The 22,875-nt window shown below is 47.0% G+C and overlaps 1 protein-coding gene across 1 annotated transcript in view; it reads left to right on the top strand.

The window, feature by feature from the left end:
- The window catches only part of LOC138526811 (sulfotransferase 2B1-like), a 387,634-nt gene that overhangs the window by 104,750 nt on the left and 260,009 nt on the right, over positions 1–22,875 (top strand). The gene's annotated exons all lie outside the window — the stretch shown is intronic.

Raw genomic sequence — 22,875 nt, 5'->3', positions numbered from 1 at the left:
AGAGTGAGCCAGAGTCCAACATTGATGTTGCTCACTAAATTTTACTGAACCGTTAGATAAGTGCGCACCATGGGTACCGAGTACATGTAGGTAAAGAGGCCAACTGCCCCTGTTGCTCTTGAGCAAATGGGGGCTGGAGAATCACCTTGTCCCAGGGGAGATCTTGAAAGTTTGAATGAGGAATCCTGCACAGGCTCCTCAGTGAAGATACACAGGGTCTTTTCCCCAGCTGCTGCCACCTGAAAAACCCACCCGGAAGGGCCTGCAGAGGTTAGAAAGTGTCCCAGCTGCTCCTGCTGCTGGCCTCATGAGCGTCAAATCCTTTATTATTCATACTGTTTTTGGGTCTACGAATGCACCACTAATGGGCAGAAGAAGGCACTGTGAACAGCTTAAGAATAGCCCTTTCCTCTTCAAATCTCAGCTCTTGTTGAGTCTTAATGTGGATTGTTTGATCTGCAAATATTGTGCACATTGTGCATAAAAACAACATACATGTCGTTTCAAACAGTGATTGCAAGCAGTTTTTCATAAAGGCTCTTCTGGGGATTTCCAAGTCTTGAACTCAGTAAGTCATGTAGAACAGTTTATGGAGCTCTGAAGTTGTCCAATGTCAGGTGTGAAACAATCTACCATTCCTGGAGTAAGGGCCCTTCAGCATCTTGCATTCTGGAACCTGTAGCCAGGAATTTAAAATATGTAAAGGAATGCAAAATGACATGTGCTAAAAATGCCAATATTAACAGAAAATGTACAGAAAATGGCTTTCCAGTTATTTTCTGCATGTCTTAAATAAACAATAGTGTTAATGATTTTCAGTGGGGTCTCATCCATGATGGGAAGCCGGCGCACCACTCATCATGGAGGAGTAAATGCAGGGTAGTTGCACTTCACATTTTGCATTTCCCAAGCTTGCATTGCCAATGGACCATGCAAGGGTGGGGCATTTTGCTTTGCCAGCATTGCATGGTCATTGGGCAAACAGGCTGGGAAACGGCCAACCCCAGTGTGCATCGGACGTTCCCCTGTGCTTCCCATCACTTTGAGGTATCCTGGGGTGAGGAGTTTCTAGTGCTCTGGCTTCCTTGTGCATGTCAGGGAGAAGGAATGGCACTCCCTCCACCCCCTGCTTCTTGGTTCCTTTCAAGGTGGTGCTCAGTAGCCAGAGTTCCTGGAGAGCAGCTTGGTGGTGGCGCTGAAACAAAAGATGAGGGAGCAAGAAAGAAAAAATGCATTTGTGTATGTTGATGCATGCCTGCCAGGGTTTATAAGCAAGCATGCATTCAAGGGATCATGTCTGTGTAAGTGCACAAATGAATGAGAATGCAGTGGGAATGTTGTGCAAGGGTGTGAATGTGTTCGTGTGTGAATAAGATAAGAGTGCACTTTGAATATTTTGTTTGTTTGCATGGGAATGAGCGAGAATTGTGGATGTTGTGGTGTGGCATTGGAGAAACCAGTACGGAAATAGTCTTTCAGTGGTATGTGATGGTTTACTGGCATTATGGTTAAAGCCAACTTGGGTGTTCTTACAAGGGGAGTGAGGGAGCACATTGGGGCAGCCAGTGCTGACATGTTTTCTTACAGTGGCATGACATTTTTCACAGTTTTTATGGGCAAGGACAACAGGTGTATGTTCTCACGTGGAGATGTTGGCATATATTGGCAGAGCCAGCATGGGCATGTTTTCCTATACTAGCATTTCTGGCATTATACATAAAGTAAACAGGAATATGTTGACATGTATTGGTGCAGCCAGCATAGACATGTATGGGCACAGCTATCATGAGCATGTTTTTTCATACTTGCAGAATGCTGGCATGTATTCTGGACCCAGACATCATGAAAATCTGAAATGACGTTAAAATATCTTCCTATGCAGTGTTGGTGACTTTGCATCCATTGGATTTTATCATGTGTTACCTTACAAAACTGATTGTAAATTGTGTTGCTTTTAAACCAATTCTTCCTATAACGAGTGTTGCAAAAATGCACCTTTTTAACCCATTATTATGAACAATATTCTGTGGGGACACAGGCACTCTGTGATTTGTTCGGGCTCCCTTGCTATGCTTGGTCATTCCAGCATATTCATGGGAAATGTCTATGTCCCTCCAATCAAAACATTCACCAGCCGCAACTTTTGATTTTAAGTGAGAAAGTGGACAGTGGCTATTCGTGCACTATTAGTTTTGGTGGGCTTCAGAATTTTCATTTTGGGCAGATACTTCGCATGTACACATGTAGATTACTGTTTTGCGGCTTATGTGTAAACATTAAGGGTCTAATTCACATAAGCGTTTTAAAATGGCAAAACCCCATTGGAAAGCGTTCTGTGAATCAGGGCCTTATGTCTCCTAATAAAGCGGGTTCATTCAATGGGACCGGGTGCACTTATATGTAAGTCTCCAGATATCGTGAACAATCCTGTGCAACCTGCATGTATATGTTTGAATTCTGGGAGAGGCTGTTTCAGCGCTTTCGTGATAGTAACACCTACTCTGCTACAAAACAATCTACATGTATGTTCCTTTAGACACCTCAACAAATAATCACATCTTTTAACTAACTACTTTAAGGTGGTCACAGCTTTGTATTTCAAATCATCATGCTTTTAAAGCATTAGGGTTAGGGGTTCAGTATGTGCACATAAACAAGCATTGGCAAAGCAAACAGTTTCGGCTTTCATGAAGGCAAGGGGCAGGCATTTTCCAGACATGTTCACAATGGCACTACCTGATGCATATACAATATTCTGATTACACAAGTTATGCATTGGAGGCTGCAATTAATCAATCATTCTCAGCAGACTGCTTAGAAATAACACTAGCAGGCCACATTTTAATTTTACTGCTTGATGCTTGAGATTCCAGGAGGATGTGTTGGGCACATAGTGGGTGGGAATGTCAATATGGATTAGCCTGGGCATTCAATAGGTGGGTAAATAACCAAATAGCTATAAACTGTTGTCCCTTGTCACATGTCACCTTCTTTCTAGCTGTACATTGTAAGCCAATAATGTTGGCTTATAGATGACTCTTTAGTACCACCTAGTAGCCAAAACAAAAAATGTGCCCCCCAAAATCAAAGGTCGGCACCCAATGTGTGCACCATAAATAAGATAAAGGCCTTCATTACAAGTTTTCCGGAAAAATGCTGGTAATTCCAGCGTGTCCATAATACCGTTTCCGGCAGGCAGGCTGCCAGAGTTACCAGAAAATTATAAATCTGAAGGCACGCACATCCCCCATTGCTGGAAATTGTAGTACCGATATGCCTGAATTACTGAATTCCTTTGTTTACAATGGAATTTTGCCAGAAACAATGATACTGGCACCCAAACTGCCAGAATCACCATTGCCGGTATTTCTGACGCCGTTGTTTCCGTCTATGAAATTCCGGGCCCCGGAAATAGCATAATGGCAGGAACGGGAAGCTCGCCGGAAGCTATTTTGAAAAAATGAATCCACTTGAAATCACCCACTTCCAGCTGCTATCCACGCCATCTGAGATTGCAGACATGGCAGGAAGTGGGAAATCTTGCATCCCAGAGGTCTGGCTTCGCAAGTCGCACTTCGCACTGCGCTAACAGACAATGTAGTGACAAATGCGGAGACCCTAGAGAGAACCAGGGCTTGAGAGACAGTGAGCTTCTGTGGGAAGGAGAGGAAAGGCAGAATACCTCTGAGGAGATGTAGTAGGAAGTTTGACTTTTCAGAGACGTCAGAGACGTGGGCAGAGAAGGAAAGCATGGAGTCAAAGATGACCCTGAGGTTCTTAGCCTCACAGGTAGTGGTAGGAGGAGGGCCAAGGGAGGCATGTCAGAGAGTGAGCAGAAAGGAGGGTGAGGGTATGCAGATGAGGAGGATCTCCGTCTTGCTGGCATTCAGGCAGAGATCATTAGCGGCACACCAATCCTGAATGGCAGATAGGCAATTGGAAATGAGAGAAGGAGAGGAGGTGGCCGACAGAAGCCTGTTACTGAGTTGAGTGTCGTCAGCATAGCACTGAAAGTGGGAGCAGAAAATGGCGATGCGATGAGCAAGAGTTGCCAGGTATTGGTTAAAAAGCCAGGGTGAGAGGTTCGACCCCTGGGGAACACCACAGGTAGACAGGGAGATAGAGGAAAGGAAGGACCCAAGGTGAACCTAGGAGGGTCGATCAGAGAGGAAAGAGGTCAGCCAGGCCAGAGCTTGATCAGTGATACCCAGGTTGTCACGGAGATGGTTGAGCAGGATGTTATGGTTGACCGTGTTGAAGGCAGAAGAGAGATCAAGTAGGATGAGAACAGAGCTGATATTATAGTCAAGGTTGGAGAGCAGATCTTCACAGATGTTCAGGAGAGTAGTTTACATGCTTCTGGCAGCTCTGAAGCCAGATTGATGGTCATGGAGACATCCAACAGAATCAGAGTGAAGGTTAAGCTGCGAAACGGCCAGCTTTTCAAGGAGTTTTCCCAGAAAGGGGGTGATGGAGATTGGGTGATAGTTAGCCGGGCAAGAAGGGTCGGCTGTGGGTTTTTTGAGAAGAGGGTGCACAAGAGAGTGCTTCAGGGGGAGGGGAAGACTCCTGAGACAAAGGAGAGGTTGCAGAAATCAGCCAGGCCAGGAGCAAGGGTGTCAATATGGTCCTTGATGGATTTGGAAGAGCAAGGAAAAACCTGTTTTGATGAGGATTTCATAGATCGGACTTGTCTAGAGACCTCGTCGGGGAAAAAAGAGGAAAGGACGAGAAGGAAGGTGGGGTGGTGGCTCTAGGAACACCAGAGTCCACAGAAGAGAGGGGGTGAGGGGGAGAGGATGAGAGGGTGGACAGGATATCCTGAGTTTTAGAGATGAAGTGGGAGGCAAGGGCCATGCAAAGGGCCTGGGAAGCAACAGGAGAGGTACAGACTGCAGCAGATTTGAAAGAGTTCAGCTGAGTTGTTAGCTGCCACAGAGACACATGCTTGGATGTGGGCTCTCTTCTTAGTGTGGACAGAGAGTCGGTATTGCCTTTGGAGCAGGCAACAGGCCAGTTTGTCAGAGGATGAACAAGAGGCCCTCCATTTCCTCTCGGCCCCCCTACACTTGCATTTGAGTGTAGCAAGGTTAGAGTCATACCAAGAATTGCATTTTGCTTTGGGCTTCAAGCGGATCCTCATGACAGGGGCAAGAGAATCAAGAGCAATGGAGATAGAGGAGTAGAGCATAGACAGGGCTGTGTCAGATGTGAGTCAGCCAGAGGTGGCGGGGGGGAGAGAAGGTAGCGACAAAAACTTCAACTGACACACGCTTCATGGGACGGATGTCCGAGAAGGCAGGTGGCAGTGTTGAGGTAGGCTTTGCCTGGGGGGAAGAGAGGGAGAGATGAGAGGAGAGGAGGGAGAGATCGCTCCAGGAGAGAGGAGTGGTCAGAGGGATGGACAGGGGGAGGCCAAAGGAGATCAAGACATGAAGTGTGTGTCCTGCAGAGTGAGTCGTGCCAGAGGGGAGGATAGAAAGGGAGAGGGAATCGCAGAGGTCACGAAAGAGCACAGACGAGGAACAGGGAGAATCAAGATGGATATTGAGGTCACCAAGGAGGAGGAGTTGAGTGGTTGAGACCAGGAGGGAGGAGGAGAGGTCCACCCACTCAGAGAGAAATTAGGTGATTTCACCAGAGGGTGGTAGAGAGTAGCAACAGTAAGAGTGGCTAGGAGAGAGAGAGTGCCTGCAGACAAGGCATTCAAAAGAGGAGTAAGCCTGCATGGGAATGATAAAGGCAGGAATCCACTCAGGAAAGATCAGGGCTACACCCCTCTAAGTCAATAACTGACCTGTGTTTGCATTCTGCTATATCTGCATGGGTGCATGCTATGACTGCCCTTGTAGCGGATTCAATGGTGCTTGCTGTGGTTGCAATGCCTGTTGCATTTACAGCGCTTGTGCTTGATACACTGTCTGATCTTTTGCAAACCCATCCCTATTTTCTGAGCTATATGCTGGAGGATAAGCTGTCTCCGCTCTTGAGAACTGCCCATTCTGTACATACCGTTGGCTCCCACATGTTTGGGTGATGTGCCCTGTCATTCCACATGTCGAACATACACAAGGAGTTCTTCTGACTAGCCCCCCTTGATTAAATCCTCCTTGCACATTTTGGTTATCATTCTGCATATTCTGAAACCCACCTTGGTTATTTTGCAAACCTCCCTGATTATTCTTAAAGCCACCCCTTCCTCTGTAGGCCATTCCTCTGCCTCGCAGCCTAAACCCATTCCCTCCATGGTCCATCTGACATTGATTATTTGCATGTGATGTACCTACTGTTTGCAGTATTCCCAGCCCTTCTCTGCTTGTCAGTACTGCCCCTTCTATGGCGTTCTTTGACAATTTCTTCTGAACTAACTTGGCTTCCTCAAGTTTTCTAGCATCTTCCTTCTTTTTATTTTTCTCTTGCAACAACCGGGAGTGATGCGCTATAGTCAACTGTATCTCTGTCCATGCATTTGCTTCTATTCCCACTAAGTTCTTGAGCTGTCTCTGCACCTGTTCTGGCGATCCCTGACACAGAATGTGGTAAAATACTGGCACTTATTTCCCCCAAGGCTCCCTCGTTTCCACGGTCCAGCATTCCTGAATACTTTAAATGTAAGCAAGCAGATCTTCGTCATCTTTCATTTTACTTGCCATAATTGCAACCATATCAGGGTACTGTACCCTGAGTGCTCACCAGACATCTGCTCGACTATCATTAAATAGTGCTCCGTCATGAGCTGTGTTCTGCGCTGTGACAATTGAATAATCTTCTCTTTTCTAAATGTCATCAGCCCTTTCCCCAAGAATGGCTTCTAGGAGACCCTTAATGTCCCCTTTTGCCAGAGTATTTCCTCCTGTCATTTTCTCGAGCTCATAAATCAATTTTCCCACACCCGCCATTAAACTAGGAAGTTTACATCTTAAATTATCCTTATCCTTCTGTGGCCAGGGGATATACTGCAGTCTGGCCCCTCCTTTCTCCAATAAAGGGAACAGCATGAACCCAAATCTGCAGTCGGCTCCCATCACCTGCCTATCCATAGCGGGGACAATGGTTCCTGATTGCTTTCTACCTGGCAATGACCTCAGCCTGTCCACATATGGTGGCAACTTTCCCTTCCTGCTACACGATTGTCCTTTAGGTCGCTTTGGGTACGCCAGATCTGGCGTCCTATCTTTAGGCTGTTCCATATCAGACCATCTCACTTCCTTCTCTTTCTGCAGACATCCCTCAGGACCGCATGCACTTTCCCCCTCCTCACCACAGAAGGTTTCCCTGTCTTCGTCTGAGATATCTAGTCCCCAACCAGTATGACTCATCTCTTTCATCCCTATTTAAGGTCAGCCTGTCTAAGGACAAGGCTCTATGCTCGAGACTGCACCTTGTGATTGGGCAACTATAGATCGATCTTCTTTTCGTCTGCTTCCCTATTCACCTCTTGTCCTCCTCTCTTGATAGACTTTATCGGTCCTATCTCCAATGCTTCCTATCTCGAAATTCTAATCTAATGTAACTTTAGATAGCTCTGACTTTGCTCCCTGCAATATATGGCTCCAGGATATTACTGGACTCGGTTCCATTAATTCTTTCTCAATGTGATCAATATCACGTTCCCTTTGCCTCCTTTTTTGCTCCTTTTCTTTGTCTAATTCCCTTTGCTTTCTCGTTTCCCACCCAACCCTTTCCTCTTCTCGTGTTTTCTCTTCCCTTCTTTCATTCGCTCTACGCTCTTCTTCTTCCCTTCGTCTTTGCATTCCTGTATCTCATAATCTCTGTGCTTCCTTCACTTTTCTCTTTTTTTCTTGCCTATCTCGTTCTTCGATTGCTCTCTATCTGTTATCATACTTTATTTGCTCTTCTGGCCTTTCTTTTTTCTTTTGCTGCTCCTCCTGATATGTCTGTTCTCATCTCTGCCTGCTCTTTCTTTTGTGCTCATCCTCTTTCAATCGTCTCTCTCATTCCCTGTATTTTCTATCTTGTTCGTATAATCTTCTTTTTGCCTTACTTCCTTAATCCTTTTCCCATTGAGCTTGAGCAATATCTGTCCACCCATCCATTCGTTCTGTACGAGCGTTACCTCGTCAGCTTCATCCTTTTCTCCCTTCCATCTCTTAATCTCTTGTTCTATTTCTACTGATACATTTGGTCATTCACTCTTTTTCCTCTCTGTCCTTAAAGGCCTTAAAGATCACCTCCTTTCCTTTACTCTCTTCTGGTCACTACTATAAGCAGGCGATTAATGTATAGGATTACTATATCCTGCTGACTCTTTTAGTTCCCTTAATGGGTACAATCTTTCATCTTTAGTACTATCGTCATTTACTTCATCACCTTCCTCCCTACACTGATTAAGCATTCAGTACTCAGGAGGAGGGTCTTCCCGTTCCTCGTGGTACATCTTCCAAAGCTTTAAAATATCTTACCTCTTTTCCAATTTCTTCCTCGGGTATGCAGCGTGCAAGTATGTGCTCATGTGTTGCAAACCGCTTTTGACAGCGATCCCCCGTGTGGCCAGGGCATGAACATATTGGGCCTCATTCCAAGACTGCCGGTCTAGAAACAACGGTAGCGGTAAAACCGCTGCCACCGTTGTCTCCGGACCGGCAGACTACGAGTTCTGCAGGCGGGCGGTATCACTCCCGCCAGGTCTGACATGGCGGGAGTAACGCCACCCACATGCAGACGGAAATGGAAACACCAGCACCATTATTTACGGGGATCCATGGGAATGGGGATTAACGGAAGTATGCCTCCGGAATTACCGGCTCACCAGGGTTGTAATGCCCTGGTGATTCTGGCAATCACGGAAGCAGTAATTCATTCTGGGTCCAGCGGCAGCCTGACGGTTTTTCCGGCACAGCTACCGCCGGACTCGTAAGGAAGCCCACTGTCTGCTGTACCCTTGACATATTCCGCACTATACTGTTTAAGGTTGGGTGCATGTTTTAGCAGCGTCTTGCACAGGTGTATCAGTGGAGTAACATCTCCCATTGTGACAAGTCTCAATTGACTGTCAGTAGTTACCGTTAGTCACACAAATACGTTTCAGAAAAACAACAAATATGAGCGCGATCCAATACTCGCCGCTCAAAGCCTCTACTTCTCAATTATTTCAATCTACCTTTTCAGTCAGCAGCGACAATGACTAAAAGACAGATAACTTTTATCTCTTCTTTAATCTCACAGTTTTCTCTTGTCGCTTTTCGACACTTCTCTTTTCAACTTCAAAATACACAAACCGACAAACTAGTAGACTTTACAAATATATCATCATGATACCCCTTTTTTCTTCGACCCTAAAATACTCTGATTGGAGGTTGAGTTATTACCTATCGTAAAACCTGTTTTATGTGCCACCTAAGTACCCACTTGGGATTTGAAATGACTCCTTCTAAAGCACTTTGAGCTAGGAAACCGGGCTTTGCAGACCGATGCTCGTTCAAACACTTCTCATCATATATTAAACAAACCCCCTGTTACATCTCTACATTGCCTCTCAGTTGCCTTTTCTCCTTCTCTCATTCCAGATGGTCTAACCGCAATTCAGGAATGGTGTGCCGCCAATGACCTCTGCCTTAATGCCAGTAAGACTGAGATCCTCCTCAATGGAACACCAGCTCCTTCCTTTCCTTTCTCTCTCTGGCCACCCACTCTGGGCCCCCTTCCTGCTACTACCTGTGAGGCTAAGAACCTTGGGGTCATCTTCAACTCCACCCTCTCCTTCTCTCCTCACATCTCTGATGTCTCTAAGGAGTCAAACTATCAGCTGTACCTCCTCAGAGGTGTTCTCCTTTCCTCACTTTCCCCCAGAAGCCCTCTGTCTCCAGAGCTCTGGTCATCTCTAGGCTGGACTTCTGCAACATCCTCTTTCATAATCTTCTTGTCTCTACTTTCCGACCTCTACAACTTATCCAGAACAGGTCTGCACGACTTGTCCTTGCCCTCAAGCCCAGGGATCGAATCTCTCCAGCTCTGAAATCTCTTCATTGGCTCCCAGTGGCAGCAATGATCAAGTTCAAATCCCTCTGCATCGTCTACAAGGCTTTCTAGGGCCTGGGACTCCACTACCTCAAACTCTCTCCTAAACATCTCCCTTTTCGAGCTCTCCACTCATCCAACTCTCTGAGTGTCAGTCAATTTTACAAGAACTGGGGGCAGATCTCTATCTTCGGCTGGGGCATGCCACTAGAACAGCCTCCCTGCCTCTCTCAAACTTGGGCAGAACCACCTCCAATTCCGGAAGCAACTCAAGACCTTCCTCTTCACTTCCACTTTCACTCTTTCTCTCTGCTGCTGATGTACCGACTGCTCCACGCACTTGCCACCAGGGTTGGACTGGCCACGTCGGCCAATCGGCCCGTGGCCGATGAGATCTGAGGCCCTGGGGGCCGGTCTTCTAATATGGGCCGGTTTGCCAGGTTACCTTGGCTCAGGGCACTGGCTGGCTTGCCTGCAGGCTGCCTGCAGCCCGCTTAGCAGCCACCACCCGCCACAGCGGATGCATTCATTAAAGAAAGGTAACACAGAAGTGTTACCTTTATTTGATGAATGTATCACGTAGCTGTAGGCCTGCTGGCCTGGCAGTGCCATGGGCCCTGAGCCGATCTGGCGCCGGCGTGACGCCAGTTGTTGCAAATGAAATTAATCAAAACAAAAGGAGCGGCTACTGGGGGAGCCGCTCCTTTTATTGTGATTCATTGCCTTTGCAGGCCCTGTGCCCCATTCCTTTCTCGTCTTCTCCTCTCTCCACTAGGCATGTAACGGTATTCCGTACCAATATAAATATCATCATCACTTTCATTTGTATTTAATTACCGTTACTTTATTTGCAATGGTATACAGAATTACCTTCCTTTTAATACATGTGCGGCATGCGCACAGTGTACTGTGCAGTCTCTGTGCACAATGAGTGGCGTTAAGCACCGTGGGCACAGACAGGCACTGGATTCTGTGCTCCTTTCTCCACCCGAGGGCCGAGGCTGAGCGTGAGAGCGCAGAGGGAGTCTGCCTGGGCTGGGATGCCCTCCCCCCCACCCCATGCTGTAATCAGAGAGATAGTTCCAGAGAAGATTCGAGTCACTGGAAGCGTTAGTGGCACACACCAGCATTGGAGTGGGAGCCCTGCTGAACCCTTATCTGCAGCTAGCTGCTCTTAGTTCAGGTGAGTTTCCGGAGTCAAGACCTCTCTCGAGTCCTTTGTATTTTGTGCTCGCCCCTGGTATGTGAAAACTATGTTCAGCAGTGGCGCAACACCATTGAGTTGATTGGGCTTTAGCTCTCCCCCACCCCCATGAAAGTTTGTGTGATGTTGACTTGACCTGGCTGACCTGCAGCCATGGCTGGACCGACATGACACATAAGTTAAAAGGCGCCTGGGCTTCGTGTAAACAGAGGCACTGCAATTACTAACACAGCGCATTTCACTGTTAGCCGTGCACCTGCATTCGTGTGTACTGTGCAACATAAATCACTGGGTTGAACTGTGTTTTACCATGCCTCTAAACAGTGGCGCTGTCTTTCGAGGATATGTGCAAGATGGTTAAGCTTCTTAGAGAATGAGTGTGACTGCCTGTATGTGTGTGAGCGAGAGAAAGCACGAAAGAGTGTAATAGATTGGGAGATAGAGACTTTCCTTGGCTAGTGTTGTTCTTCATGCTCCATACGCATTCCAAGATGCAAAAGATGGCAACTTTCTAGGAATAGCCCTCCAACTTGTTTTAAGAGATGACCGCTCAGAGTAGCCCACCGTGCTTTGAGTGTTAGGTTTTGAAAGTGGAAAGTTTGGAAGTTCATTCATACATGTTGAGCCATTTTGCATTGCTCTGTAAAATATAATTTAGACTATGTTTATATTCTTTGGAGCGGTTTTTGAGAAGCATATTTGCTACACAACAAACATACCAGTCACTCAATATGGGTTACAGAATGGTTAGTAAAACCACAAGCAGATGGGATGTAGAATACATTATTATTTTTATAAACTGTTTTTCAGGAGGGCCAAACAAAATGTTGGTGAGGAAGTGGGGGTATATCCAAATGAGGTCGTTATGGGGTTGTGTCCCATTTTAGCTTCGGCTTTACAATAATTCACTGGTACCACCAGATGGCAAATGTATTGTATGATGTGGACATGGATTAATAAACAAAGCACATTTCTGGAAGACTCTTTTTGGTATGTATTTCTGCTGACTAGACAGCATATTCATATTTTGATGTTGGCTGTCTGGAGAGCAATGTGTAGCATTTCTGCTCTTTTTATATTTTTCGGGCAGGCAGGGTCATGCTTTGTGCTGCAAGAGGGCTTCCCAGAGAGGCCATGGTGGATTCTTTACCAAGGAGAAACCAAGTATGGGGGAAAAGTTTGCAGTGAGAAAGTGACATCCCTGCTGCCATCTTTTAACCTTTGGGTGGCCAGCATCCCTGTCCATAAAATCAACTCGACAATTAAAAAGAGAAAAATGTCAGGCTGCACATTAAGGCGAGAGGTGCCTGCAGGCAATGGGTAGTGAAGAAATAAATTGCAAAATCAAAGCAATGGTAAAAGAAATGCTGGCAACTATTGGAAAATGTTTGTTGGTAAAGTGCAACCGATGTTTGCCTTTACTATGGGAAGATTTTGAATTTGGTAAATAGCAACTAATGTTTGCCAAGAAAAACTTGCAGAAGCACCTAATACATATTAGATGTAGAACCACCACAAAAGAACCTAATCACTACAGAACAAAGAGGGTAACTTAAGGCATTGTAGTGTTTCCAGATACACCACTAAAACCACTACATTTAATAAAGGTAACACACCGAACAATGAAAGAAGACACATTGTCATATGAGGAATGTTATATATGTTCTAATGTCCATGTCAAATGATTTACAGAAGCAAATTACGAGACCAGTTATGCATACATTTTTAGGCAATTGAAATCGTGAAGTGGGGTTTGCACTTGTATGTCAGGTGAGTGATTGGAAGGGTCGAGGGGGTACAGGAGACTGTCCATTTTCACAGCAGTCCGTAAGTGGGTGCTTTCAGAGGTAAAGGACAGAGCCTAACAGCTTTTAACATTGAGACTTCACCAGAATAGTCTCATTGGAATGTTTAAAGAAGTTTCTCCCTTCTCCCACATTCTCTGAAATTAGCACCTCTACCAACATTTGAAGGGTTAGCTCCGCCGACCCCACAATTTTAGCCCAGGCGCACGTGCACCCCTCGAAGGACCTGATGTGCTCATTTGCGTATGGCAGACAGGTGAGGAGGGAAGCCTTTCCTGAAACTGGCGGCATTCAGGTTTTACAGTGTTTGTGCAGATGCAGAAAAATGTACTTGCACAAACGCAGTGAACCTTTAAAGCTGCTACTTTCAAAGCCTCCACTGCCCATCTTCCTCCGCAAAATCAAATGCTCACATCACCCTTATAACCACATTATGTGTACTTTCACATCTGAGTGTAGGGGCTTATGTGCAGTTGTGCACACGTTGTTTTTCTTCAGCATATGTGTTTAGTGACTGGAATAGCATTTTTGTACAGTTAGTAGTGTAGCCACTTATTTCTGTGGCATGAGAGACCTTATTTTTTTTTCAACTTTTTTTTTAATGGGTATCCATAATAAAGTAGGTATGACATCTGTTATTGCAAGGCTACACTGGCATTTTGGTGCAGCCAGTCTAGTGATGTATTACTGTGGCATGGCCTTATAGGTACAAGTGTTATGGTGTACAATCTACTTTTGTTTCTCAAGAATATCTTTCAAAAGTTGCTGTCCATGGCATACAACAATTATCAAAGCAGCTAAATGCATAGATTCCCCTCTGCTGAGTTGAACTAAAATAAAAATGTAAGAAGAACTAAGACAACAGTGGCGTCTCTTGTTTGTGTTTTGTGTCTTGCTGAAAATGTGTGACTTTTCCTGGCAAAATAGTATTTAAGATAATGGTTAAACACACGTATGTGCTATACCGTGATAACCACAGTATACCGTTATGTCACATGAAGGTAATCATACCGTCAAAAAATCAATACCGTGACATCCCTACGTCTCCACCTGCTGCGGCCACTTTCCTGCAGGGAGACCCGACTAGCGGCTACCCTGCAACCCCTTCCCTTCCTGCCTTTGATTTCCGTGCCCTCTGCACCAGAGCCTGCTGCCCATCAGTGCACTTTGGAGAGAGAGCAGACCAGCTGCTCCCACTTCAGTTCAAAGGAGAAAAGGGGGGTTTCCTGCAAGAAAGGAGAGGGCCATCCTGGAATCTCTGGGCCAAGAATCTGCAGCAGTGGGTGAGCCGGGGTCACTCACATCACCGACACACAGGCGGGCTGCAGAGGAGCCAGTGGATCTGGCTAAGGCCCACCGGCAGTATGGTCTACACGGGCATCCTGCACCAGAAGTTGGGCCTTCAGGTGATTGAGATTGCTGTTGATGAGGAGTTGCCAGAAGCCGTGCTGGTGGAGGACCTGGCTGTGGTGCATGGAGACACAGCCATCGTCACCTGACCGTGGACATTCCCCCTCCTGCCAGAAAGAGGTGAGTAACGGTGGGTGGCCTGAGTGCTGTGCAGGTGGGTAGGGAGGCAGGGCCTTGGGGCTCTTGGTAAAGCTCCAGGGTGCTGCTTGCTACAAAGACATCTTATGTTGTTTTAATCTTTCTCTGCTGGCCAACAGTCATGCTAATTATTCCGAAAAACATTCACAGTCTTTATGGAACAACAAAATGTGAAATGTTTTTCGTCATATCGCTCAATACACTGAGCAACAGAAATGCTTTTTTGGCCCGAGCTGAGATCCTTTTGTTGTCCACGGCCATTGAGCAAAAGTCTGCATCAACAAAACTCCAGAACAAGCAAACACTGAGGGTGAGAGGAGGGCAGACGGCAGGGTTGCACAGTCAGAGAGGAATGCTGCACCGTGCTGCGCACTCAACAGTTAAATATACGTTTCTCTCCAAGCAAATCAGAAATGAGACGAACCCCAATTGCAAGATGAATTAATGATCAAATTCCATGACAATATTTACTGTGGAACTGATAAAAGTGTAGCAACTTGGACGCAACGCTGGAGCCTCTCTCCTACACATTCCTGTGCTTGGGAAATTACGCTTCCCCCATTTGCATCTGGTTTGCTTATAGCAGAGGGCAAAGTGGGAGTGAACTAAAGGGTACAGGACTTTACATTACTTCTCAGGGTAATCTGCCTTCATTCCCTTATTCCCCTACTGTATGTTACCTGGTATACAATGCCAGGACGGTAGGAATGACCACTTTTTTTTTTTCTATAATTTCCCCCCTGCTGGGGATTTGAACCTGGGCTCTGCCCCGTAACAACCATCTGTTAAACCTCATTATTCTTACTCTAAAGTGCTGGCTAAGATTTGTTTATTTCAAAGGACTGCTTGCACACGAAGCCCATTCCCAAGCATTAGGGCAGCAATCTGGGAATTGCTGTGGGCACAGGGGAGCTTGTGTAGGCAAAGAGGTGTTGGCAGGTAATGGTAGGGGTGTGTCGGTGGCCATGGTCCTGGGCATGGCCCTTAAGAGGAGCGAAAGGCTGGTGATTGCAACGTGAGGTTGCATCAAGCTACATGCTGAGGGGGGACAATGACACACTAATTCACATGTGCCCCCACCGATTTAGGCGCTATATAGATGAATGGTTGCAAAAAACACAGTCCATATGTTTTAGCGTAGCAAGTATTCCCCGTTCTAAACCTCAGTGAAATCCATAGTCGTCCTGTGAATGTTTGCCTTTTGTATATTTCATAATGCGATCACTTTGTATATGGCGCATCGTTGCAGACGCTTCCCCCAAATGCTGCAATAACCATAGCACATCAAGTGGCCATTGACTTCATTGTGCAGCAATGAATGCTTTGTTGTAATGTGTCTCTCTTTCCCAACTCCCTGGCATGATGTTCAGGATGTTTGTTTGCATGTATGAGGTAACGAGTGTTCAGAGTATGGGATGTCCTGTGAGTGCACCGCTTTCCCTATTTTGCCAACCTCTGAAGCCTGAAAGATGCACGCAGGCTTGATATGTGGTCAACTTTGCACCAGACCTGCAGATCAACTTAAATGGTCTGCTGTTAAATCTCAGTTACCAGTTTAATGGTTCCATTACAGAATAATTGCTAATTTTACTATAGCCGATATGATAGCTCAGTGGGTTGAGCACTCACTGCTGCGATGTGAGTGTGATCTTCTGGCTCGAATCCCAGCAAGGCCATCTCAGCCTTTCATCCTTTTGAGGTCGATGAATGAGTACCAACACAGGTTGGGTGATATTGTATGCATATTTGTTCAATAAAAAAGAGCTTAAGCGTAAGTGCTATAAAATGTCATATTTCTATGAGTGTAACAGCTCATTGGAAGCGTGCGCAGTTATCAAAACCTTACCCTAACATCCCCAACCTATGCATAACCTCTCCCTAAACCTCTTTCCGGTTTCCCTACTTCCCCCTTCCTATCCAACCATCGTCACCCTAACCTTCCTTCCATACTGGGGTTGCGGAGCCCTGTATAAGCATCGACTAGCAGCAGGCCCCAAAACCTCAGTGTGGGTGGTTGGTTCATGCCACTCCTGCGCCTCGGAGCTGTGGACCCTGTCACAGAACTGTATGCAGAGTTATGTTATTTTATGAGTTGTGTTGTGATGTAACAAACACATGAACCCTCCAAAAGTAGCATTTTCTGTAAAGTTGTGAATTGACGCGATTCACGGATGATGGTTTTAGGGCCACTTTTTTTGAGGCAAGGGGTGGGCCACTTTTTTGAGGCGAGAGGTGGGCCACTTTTTTTTGTGTGTCCGGGCCTATTTCTTGTCCCAGTCCGACCCTGCTTGCCACCTGGCTACCCTCTGAACTTGGGACCAGGCTCATGCTTGTCCAGTTGCACTTCGCACTGCCTCCCTGATCCCGTAAAAATTGTGGTCTGTACCTGCAACCCTACAGTCCCTTCTCTCTGCACTTATGAGCCAACCCTTGGCTGCACTTTTTGAGTTCCTGCTCTGAGCCACACGATGGCTGCACTTTTGAGTTACCTGCACTTCTCCCCCCAGTCCCTTCAGCACTTCTATCCTTCCACTTTCTTGCACTTGCAGGATCTGAATGACACAGGGACTAGTAAGATCGTTGTTTTGTCCTCCCTGTGTTTCCCCCTCCTTGTCGCGCCTAGAAACACTTGTGTACATGCGCATTATAAATGCCATATCATATCATATGTCCAGTCATGTGCTACTCCGGTGTGCTGTGGCCTGTCAATTGAGGCATGCGCTGATTGGTCGTGCATGTGCAGGGTGCTTGCTAGGCATGCATTTGTGACATAGTCCCCCTCCCCTTTGCCTGTTACCCATGCTGAAATGTAGGTGTACAAGTACATGAACTCACCCAACATCCAGGTCCTTTTTCTGTGATGCGCCGTGTAAACTGGTAGGGTGCTGTTCCGCAGGACCATGGAGTCGTGGGCTGATCCCGAGAACTGGGCACAGAAGTGTGTTATGGTCAGGTCTCTGTCACAGGTGATCTGGACGTTGAGGGAAGGGAACTGCTTCCCGTTCCTATAGTCCTCCTGTGAGGTGTGGGGAGCACCTGCTCTATGTGCATGGAGTCCAATGCTTCCAACATATTGGGCATGGCTGCAATTGCATAGAAGTGGCCTTGGTGGTTTTTACCTGTGCCTGGGTTGTTGGATGGACGATGTATTGGCGCACATGGTGCAGGAGGGCCTTGAGTACCTGCACAAGCACTCTGGAGAAGGCAGGCTGGAAAATTCCATTACAGTTCGCTCATGGAGTGTTTGGAATGTGCCAGTGGCCAGGACGTGCAAGACCGACACCAGCTTCAACAGTCATGGTATGACTGTCCTGATGCCGATCCTGCTCTCAATGTTATCCTGGATTAGGGTCAGGAGGTCATGAATTGTCTCCCTGCTGAGGCGGTACAGGGTGTGTATCTGGCTGTCTGTAAGGGCCCAGGGAGTGGCCCTTGTGCAAGGGATCATGGCACGCCTCTGCCTCGAGACCTGCACCACCTGTATACCCATCATCCTTCTCCTCCTTCTTCTCCTCTTTCTATCCCTGGCCTTCCTCCTGTTGCCTCTGCTGCTGTTGAACATCAGCATGCAGCACATCCAGGTCCATGTTGGCGACAATGGGCCTCATTACGACTCAGGCGGTAAGGGGTTTACGGCGGCGTAAACAGCGCCGACCCTTACCGCCTGATTCCGAGGTCCCTTAGCGCCATGGAGGTTTTAACACCTGCTTTTAGCATGTGTTAAATTCCATGGCGCTAAGGGACCTTGATGTTAATTACGTCACCGTAATTTACGGTGGCGTAATTAACGCCTTCCCCACTCCCATTATGCCCTATGGGGCAAAAATGGGAATGGGGAAGGGTAAATGGGGATTGGGGACTTACCGCCCCGCCAACCTCGGAATGGGGCGGTAAGTCCGCCAACCACCATGGCGTAAACGTACTTTACGCCATGGTGGTAAAGGTACGACCCAGGCGGTAACTTACTGCCTGGGTCGTAATGAGGCCCAATGAGTGGCAGCATGGTTGCGTTGGGACGTGCTCTTGGGGTGGGTGTGGCCCTTTAGTACTTTTCCAGTGTGCATTGGGTGCAGCTGGGTGGATTGGGTGCACCTGTGGCTTTATTTCCTACATCTAGGTCAATTTACCGGCAGCTCTGTGGTGGTAGTAACTGGTCATACCAATGATTTTCTGCCAGTATTACCAGCAACTCTATGCTCATAATGTGCTGGTGATTATGGCACATGTTTCTGGCATTGCCGGTATTTCAATTGCCTGTGTTACCAGTGCCCGTAATAGCGGGTGAGGTGTTATCAGCGCCCTGTAATTCCGGCAACTGAATTGTGTTGAACCCATACTTTGCCAGATTGTTGCAAGTGCCGGTAAACAGTAGTTTAACAAAGGTAGCGGGCGCCCCTCTCTCGCAAGAACAGACATGATAACCTGTTCGGTGGTTATTAACCACTTGAGAGTTCGCAGCCACTGCTTTTACTCACTGTGCCTTTCACAGATGGGAAATATCCTTGCGAGAGAGGGGCGCCCGCTACCTTTGTATAACTATTTGTTAAGGAACCTGGGATTGGTAACCCTAGGTCTCCTGGGGGCAACCAGACGTGGTCTCCCTCTCACTGTGCTTAGAGAGGCATCAGCTTCACCTCACTGATGATCCCCAACAAGGGTGAAACACGTGTATGGGGTTGCTGGTGGTACTCTCGTTCAGATTGGAATTGCCATTGTATTTCGGTGCTGGACTGCCCCTGGGCAGGACAAAGACTGATATGCAAATGGATATTTCCCATCTGTGAAAGGCACAGTGAGTAAAAGCAGTGGCTGCGAACTCTCAAGTGGTTAATAACCACTGAACAGGTTATCATGTCTGTTCTTGCGAGAGAGGGGCGCCCGCTACCTTTGTATAACTATTTGTTAAGGAACCTGGGATTGGTAACCCTAGGTCTCCTGGGGGCAACCAGACGTGGTCTCCCTCTCACTGTGCTTAGAGAGGCATCAGCTTCACCTCACTGATGATCCCCAACAAGGGTGAAACACGTGTATGGGGTTGCTGGTGGTACTCTCGTTCAGATTGGAATTGCCATTGTATTTCGGTGCTGGACTGCCCCTGGGCAGGACAAAGACTGATATGCAAATGGATATTTCCCATCTGTGAAAGGCACAGTGAGTAAAAGCAGTGGCTGCGAACTCTCAAGTGGTTAATAACCACTGAACAGGTTATCATGTCTGTTCTTGCGAGAGAGGGGCGCCCGCTACCTTTGTATAACTATTTGTTAAGGAACCTGGGATTGGTAACCCTAGGTCTCCTGGGGGCAACCAGACGTGGTCTCCCTCTCACTGTGCTTAGAGAGGCATCAGCTTCACCTCACTGATGATCCCCAACAAGGGTGAAACACGTGTATGGGGTTGCTGGTGGTACTCTCGTTCAGATTGGAATTGCCATTGTATTTCGGTGCTGGACTGCCCCTGGGCAGGACAAAGACTGATATGCAAATGGATATTTCCCATCTGTGAAAGGCACAGTGAGTAAAAGCAGTGGCTGCGAACTCTCAAGTGGTTAATAACCACTGAACAGGTTATCATGTCTGTTCTTGCGAGAGAGGGGCGCCCGCTACCTTTGTAAAACTATTTGTTAAGGAACCTGGGATTGGTAACCCTAGGTCTCCTGGGGGCAACCAGACGTGGTCTCCCTCTCACTGTGCTTAGAGAGGCATCAGCTTCACCTCACTGATGATCCCCAACAAGGGTGAAACACGTGTATGGGGTTGCTGGTGGTACTCTCGTTCAGATTGGAATTGCCATTGTATTTCGGTGCTGGACTGCCCCTGGGCAGGACAAAGACTGATATGCAAATGGATATTTCCCATCTGTGAAAGGCACAGTGAGTAAAAGCAGTGGCTGCGAACTCTCAAGTGGTTAATAACCACTGAACAGGTTATCATGTCTGTTCTTGCGAGAGAGGGGCGCCCGCTACCTTTGTAAAACTATTTGTTAAGGAACCTGGGATTGGTAACCCTAGGTCTCCTGGGGGCAACCAGACGTGGTCTCCCTCTCACTGTGCTTAGAGAGGCATCAGCTTCACCTCACTGATGATCCCCAACAAGGGTGAAACACGTGTATGGGGTTGCTGGTGGTACTCTCGTTCAGATTGGAATTGCCATTGTATTTCGGTGCTGGACTGCCCCTGGGCAGGACAAAGACTGATATGCAAATGGATATTTCCCATCTGTGAAAGGCACAGTGAGTAAAAGCAGTGGCTGCGAACTCTCAAGTGGTTAATAACCACTGAACAGGTTATCATGTCTGTTCTTGCGAGAGAGGGGCGCCCGCTACCTTTGTAAAACTATTTGTTAAGGAACCTGGGATTGGTAACCCTAGGTCTCCTGGGGGCAACCAGACGTGGTCTCCCTCTCACTGTGCTTAGAGAGGCATCAGCTTCACCTCACTGATGATCCCCAACAAGGGTGAAACACGTGTATGGGGTTGCTGGTGGTACTCTCGTTCAGATTGGAATTGCCATTGTATTTCGGTGCTGGACTGCCCCTGGGCAGGACAAAGACTGATATGCAAATGGATATTTCCCATCTGTGAAAGGCACAGTGAGTAAAAGCAGTGGCTGCGAACTCTCAAGTGGTTAATAACCACTGAACAGGTTATCATGTCTGTTCTTGCGAGAGAGGGGCGCCCGCTACCTTTGTATAACTATTTGTTAAGGAACCTGGGATTGGTAACCCTAGGTCTCCTGGGGGCAACCAGACGTGGTCTCCCTCTCACTGTGCTTAGAGAGGCATCAGCTTCACCTCACTGATGATCCCCAACAAGGGTGAAACACGTGTATGGGGTTGCTGGTGGTACTCTCGTTCAGATTGGAATTGCCATTGTATTTCGGTGCTGGACTGCCCCTGGGCAGGACAAAGACTGATATGCAAATGGATATTTCCCATCTGTGAAAGGCACAGTGAGTAAAAGCAGTGGCTGCGAACTCTCAAGTGGTTAATAACCACTGAACAGGTTATCATGTCTGTTCTTGCGAGAGAGGGGCGCCCGCTACCTTTGTATAACTGCCGGTAAACAGTATTTCCGGCAATTTCACAGGATACTGGGAAACTCGTAGTGACTGGAGTGATTAAGATGAGGTTTGAATTGCTAGCCACGAGATGGCAGTGTAACTACAGGAATATTCTATCACACTGAAATCTTGAATCTCTGAGCTTTGTCCCTATTATATGGGAAAGCAGCATAATTGCTGCCCAGGAGATGGGGATGTGGGTGTCTCCCACCCCTGCGGTTTCCACGTTCTTGACTGTAGAGTCTCAGATCATATACTATAAAGCATAAACGATCCAACTAGAAGACTGATGGAAGCCAGGAGGAGAATGCAAACGTGACTTCTTCACCCAGAGTGGACAGATTTCACACACTTTGTCCGTGATTTCAGCCGAAATATTCAAGGAGGAGGGCACTGCTTGGGTGAGTGGGTTGATATCAAACACAGAGCCCCCCAACATTCCTCTGTGCCCTGCAGGGTTCTAGGCAGGCCCTCACACAGATGCACCTTATTACCCCCGTTAGAAATTTTATTTTTGATTTTCTGTTTCTAGTCCTACACACCCTACAAAAAATAAGAAAAATATTTCCAGAGTAGACAATTTAACACAACGGCCCTCAATATGAGCTGCGGGAGGAGTGGGAAAAATGGAGGTAACAAAATTACTGCCTGTCTTTTTCAGTCTCCCTAATTATACATCTGGATCCTGGTGGGAGGAGATCCCTCCAGCTCTTGCATGGACGGATTTCCTTCAGAAAAATGGCGAAATTACCACCGGTGGAATTCCCCTGAGCAGTAATTCCTCCAATGCACACAACGGAAAGTAACCACACCTCATAAACTGGGGTATTTTCCACTGTTACTAAGGGTGGTAAATCCGTTTAGCAATATTAACACTTCTACTACTTCCAAACTGGTAATGAGGGCCACTTAACTCCAGGGCATACAGGTGTCCCTTTAGCTATGAACACACAAGCTTTTCTATGTTCAGTGTTAGGCCTCTCGGCGTTAGAATACCTATTTTCTTTTTGCACGCAACGCCAAACGGCGAGAGGCATTGGAGACTCCCAGGCTGCAGGTGCATTGCTCTACATTATAAATTAAGGTGTTTTCGTGCAGTTTTTTGACTGATGAGTTGATTGTGTGGTGTATTGCAAGCAAGGGGACTCATTACAAGTCTGCCGGTCCAGATTTAACCTTGCCGTTAAAACCGTACTGGCGACGTTTACCAGATCGGCTCATTCTGACCTGCGATTCTGGAAACACCATCACCCCGAATCCGACCCCGCGCAGACAACGCACCC

The sequence above is a fragment of the Ambystoma mexicanum genome, chromosome 1q, assembly GCF_040938575.1.
Source record: "Ambystoma mexicanum isolate Mex_15411 chromosome 1q, UKY_AmexF1_1, whole genome shotgun sequence".
NCBI classification, from domain to species: Eukaryota; Metazoa; Chordata; class Amphibia; order Caudata; family Ambystomatidae; genus Ambystoma; species Ambystoma mexicanum.
Note: the sequence above shows the minus strand (reverse complement) of the source record. Positions and strands in the feature narration are given on the sequence as shown.